The following is a 5,000-nucleotide window of genomic DNA, read 5'->3' on the forward strand; positions in this document are numbered from 1 at the left end:
ATCGATGGTGTTCGACGTAGGGGCAATCTTCTGCTGATGGTGGTCGAGGCAAGAGCCCGCACCAAGGGCCAGCGTGTGCCCATGGTGCTCGAGGCAACCGTCCGCACCAGGGCCCAGCGTGTGCCGATGGTGGTCGAGGCAACCGCCCGCACCAGGGCCCAGCGTGTGCCGATGGTGCTCGAGGCAACCGCCCGCACCAAGGGCCGGCTTGTGCCGATGGTGTTCGAGGCAACCGCCCGCACCAGGGCCCAGCGTGTGCCGATGGTGGTCGAGGCAACCGCCAGCACCAGGGCCCAGCGTGTGCCGATGGTGGTCGAGGCAACCGCCCGCACCAGGGCCCAGCGTGTGCCGATGGTGGTCGAGGCAACCGCCCGCACCAGGGCCCAGCGTGTGCCGATGGTGGTCGAGGCAAGCGCCCTCACCAGGGCCCAGCGTGTGCCGATGGTGGTCGAGGCAAGCGCCCGCACCAAGGCCGAGCGTGTGCCGATGGTGGTCGAGGCAAGCGCCCGCACCAGGGCGCAGCGTGTGCCGATGGTGGTCGAGGCAAGCGCCCTCACCAAGGCCGAGCGTGTGCCGATGGTGGTCGAGGCAACCGGCCGCACCAAGGGCCGGCGTGTGCCGATGGTGTTCGAGGCAACCGCCCGCACCAGGGCCCAGCGTGTGCCGATGGTGGTCGAGCCAGGAGCCCGCACCAAGGGCCGGCTTGTGTCGATGGTGTTCGGGGCAACCGCCCGTACCAGGGCCCAGCGTGTGCCGATGGTGCTGGGGGCAAGCGCCCGCCCCAGGGCCCAGCGTGTGCCGATGGTTATCGGGGCAACCGGCCGCACCAGGGCCCAGGGTCTCCCGATGGTGCTCGAGGCAACCGCCCGCACCAAGGCTCAGCATGTGCCGATTGTGATCGAGGCAACAACCCACACCAGGGCCCAGCTTGTGCCGATGGCGGTCGAGGCAAGTGCCCGTACCGAAGGGCAGCCTATGCCGATGATGGTCGATGCATGTGCCATCACCATGCGTCATCATGTGCCATTGATGGTCGAGGCCTTGGCCGAAGTTCGATTTTGAGCCACGGTGCCCATGCTTGGCTCCAGCATGTGCTGGTGCCGCATTTTTTTCACTCGGGACAGCATCGCCGGAGCATCGCCGGAGCATCGCCGGAGTACCGCCGGAGAACCTGACCGGCGGCATTGGGGTTCCGGCGATTGGGAGGGGGGCCGGGGGGGTGTGCGCACATGATGTGCGATGGGTGCTGGTACTTGGCCTTGTGTTGGCCCCCTATCCCTCATCAAACCTCTGAGAATTCACACCCCCTTAAAGAGCATTTGAGATTTTACAGGTTTGCTACCAGTAGCCGTTAAAGTGTCTGAAATGGGGACACTTTTTTCAAACGGTCACAAAATCTTCTCTACTTCGAGTTTTTAGCTGAATTTTTTTGTGCATGCCAACAAAAATAGAAGGATCATGCCTACAAAATTTGGGGCCAAAAATCCTTATAAAAAAATTTTAAAAATTCCCGAACCGCAAAAAGTTTCGAAAATCGTGAAAAATAGAAAACGAGTCATCTTCCAACGAAACTTCACGTGAAGGCTTAGGGGACCATTGTATGAATTTACAAGCCATAAAAATGGCATTGGCACGGCAGAAATTTGAAGATGTGCCTAAACCCACCAGGGCCCAGCGTGTGCCGATGGTGCTCGAGGCAACCGCCCGCACCAAGGCCCAGCGTGTGCCGATGGTGGTCGAGGCAACCGCCCGCACCAGGGCCGATAGTGTGCCGATGGTGCTCGAGGCAACCTGTCGCACCAGGGCCCAGCGTGTGCCGATGGTGATCGAGGTAACCTGCCGCACCAGGGCCCAGCGTGTGCCGATGGTGGTCGAGGCAAGTTCCCGCACCAGCGCCCAGCGTGTGCCGATGGTGCTCGAGGCAACCGACCGCACCAGGGCCCAGCGTGTGCCGATGGTGCTCGAGGCAACCTGCCGCACCAGGGCCCAGCGTCTGCCGATGGTGCTCGAGGCAACCTGCCGCACCAGGGCCCAGCGTCTGCCGATGGTGCTCGAGGCAAGCGCCCGCACCAGGGCCCAGCGTGTGCCGATGGTGGTCGAGGCAAGCGCTCGCACCAGGGCCCAGCGTGTGCCGATGGTGCTCGAGGCAACCTGCCGCACCAGGGCCCAGCGTGTGCCGATGGTGCTCGAGGCAACCGACCGCACCAGGGCCGAGCGTGTGCCGATGGTGGTCGAGGCAAGCGCCCGCACCAGGGCCCAGCGTGTGCCGATGGTGGTCGAGGCAACCTGCCGCACCAGGGCCCAGCGTGTGCCGATGGTGCTCGAGGCAACCGACCGCACCAGGGCCGAGCGTGTGCCGATGGTGCTCGAGGCAAGCGCCCGCACCAGGGCCCAGCGTGTGCCGATGGTGCTCGAGGCAACCTGCCGCACCAGGGCCCAGCGTGTGCCGATGGTGCTCGAGGCAACCTGCCGCACCAGGGCCCAGCGTGTGCCGATGGTGGTCGAGGCAAGCGCCCGCACCAGGGCCCAGCGTGTGCCGATGGTGGTCGAGGCAAGCGCCCGCACCAGGGCCCAGCGTGTGCCGATGGTGGTCGAGCCAGGAGCCCGCACCAAGGGCCGGCTTGTGTCGATGGTGTTCGGGGCAACCGCCCGTACCAGGGCCCAGCGTGTGCCGATGGTGCTGGGGGCAAGCGCCCGCCCCAGGGCCCAGCGTGTGCCGATGGTTATCGGGGCAACCGGCCGCACCAGGGCCCAGGGTCTCCCGATGGTGCTCGAGGCAACCGCCCGCACCAAGGCTCAGCATGTGCCGATTGTGATCGAGGCAACAACCCACACCAGGGCCCAGCTTGTGCCGATGGCGGTCGAGGCAAGTGCCCGTACCGAAGGGCAGCCTATGCCGATGATGGTCGATGCATGTGCCATCACCATGCGTCATCATGTGCCATTGATGGTCGAGGCCTTGGCCTAAGTTCGATTTTGAGCCACGGTGCCCATGCTTGGCTCCAGCATGTGCTGGTGCCGCATTTTTTTCACTCGGGACAGCATCGCCGGAGCATCGCCGGAGCATCGCCGGAGTACCGCCGGAGAACCTGACCGGCGGCATTGGGGTTCCGGCGATTGGGAGGGGGGCCGGGGGGGTGTGCGCACATGATGTGCGATGGGTGCTGGTACTTGGCCTTGTGTTGGCCCCCTATCCCTCATCAAACCTCTGAGAATTCACACCCCCTTAAAGAGCATTTGAGATTTTACAGGTTTGCTACCAGTAGCCGTTAAAGTGTCTGAAATGGGGACACTTTTTTCAAACGGTCACAAAATCTTCTCTACTTCGAGTTTTTAGCTGAATTTTTTTGTGCATGCCAACAAAAATAGAAGGATCATGCCTACAAAATTTGGGGCCAAAAATCCTTATAAAAAAATTTTAAAAATTCCCGAACCGCAAAAAGTTTCGAAAATCGTGAAAAATAGAAAACGAGTCATCTTCCAACGAAACTTCACGTGAAGGCTTAGGGGACCATTGTATGAATTTACAAGCCATAAAAATGGCATTGGCACGGCAGAAATTTGAAGATGTGCCTAAACCCACCAGGGCCCAGCGTGTGCCGATGGTGCTCGAGGCAACCGCCCGCACCAGGGCCCAGCGTGTGCCGATGGTGGTCGAGGCAACCGCCCGCACCAGGGCCGATAGTGTGCCGATGGTGCTCGAGGCAACCTGTCGCACCAGGGCCCAGCGTGTGCCGATGGTGATCGAGGTAACCTGCCGCACCAGGGCCCAGCGTGTGCCGATGGTGGTCGAGGCAAGTTCCCGCACCAGCGCCCAGCGTGTGCCGATGGTGCTCGAGGCAACCGACCGCACCAGGGCCCAGCGTGTGCCGATGGTGCTCGAGGCAACCTGCCGCACCAGGGCCCAGCGTCTGCCGATGGTGCTCGAGGCAAGCTGCCGCACCAGGGCCCAGCGTCTGCCGATGGTGCTCGAGGCAAGCGCCCGCACCAGGGCCCAGCGTGTGCCGATGGTGGTCGAGGCAAGCGCCCGCACCAGGGCCCAGCGTGTGCCGATGGTGCTCGAGGCAACCTGCCGCACCAGGGCCCAGCGTGTGCCGATGGTGCTCGAGGCAACCGACCGCACCAGGGCCGAGCGTGTGCCGATGGTGGTCGAGGCAAGCGCCCGCACCAGGGCCCAGCGTGTGCCGATGGTGGTCGAGGCAACCTGCCGCACCAGGGCCCAGCGTGTGCCGATGGTGCTCGAGGCAACCGACCGCACCAGGGCCGAGCGTGTGCCGATGGTGCTCGAGGCAAGCGCCCGCACCAGGGCCCAGCGTGTGCCGATGGTGCTCGAGGCAACCTGCCGCACCAGGGCCCAGCGTGTGCCGATGGTGCTCGAGGCAACCTGCCGCACCAGGGCCCAGCGTGTGCCGATGGTGGTCGAGGCAAGCGCCCGCACCAGGGCCCAGCGTGTGCCGATGGTGGTCGAGGCAAGCGCCCGCACCAGGGCCCAGCGTGTGCCGATGGTGGTCGAGGCAACCGCCCGCACCAGGGCCCAGCGTGTGCCGATGGTGGTCGAGGCAACCTGCCGCACCAGGGCGGAGCGTGTGCCGATGGTGGTCGAGGCAAGCGCCCGCACCAGGGCCCAGCGTGTGCCGATGGTGGTCGAGGCAACCTGCCGCACCAGGGCGGAGCGTGTGCCGATGGTGGTCGAGGCTGCCGATGGTGGTCGAGGCAACGTGCCGCACCAGGGCCCAGCGTGTGCCGATGGTGCTCGAGGCAACCGACCGCACCAGGGCCGAGCGTGTGCCGATGGTGCTCGAGGCAAGCTGCCGCACCAGGGCCCAGCGTGTGCCGATGGTGGTCGAGGCAACCGCCCGCACCAGGGCCCAGCGTGTGCCGATGGTGATCGAGGCAACCGACCGCACCAGGGCCCAGCGTGTGCCGATGGTGCTCGAGGCAACCTGCCGCACCAGGGCCCAGCGTGTGCCGATGGTCGTCGAGGGAACCTGCCGCACCAG

The sequence above is a fragment of the Durio zibethinus genome, unplaced genomic scaffold (assembly GCF_047325235.1).
Source record: "Durio zibethinus cultivar Kanyao isolate XHJ-2024 unplaced genomic scaffold, ASM4732523v1 HiC_scaffold_330, whole genome shotgun sequence".
Taxonomy (NCBI): domain Eukaryota; kingdom Viridiplantae; phylum Streptophyta; class Magnoliopsida; order Malvales; family Malvaceae; genus Durio; species Durio zibethinus.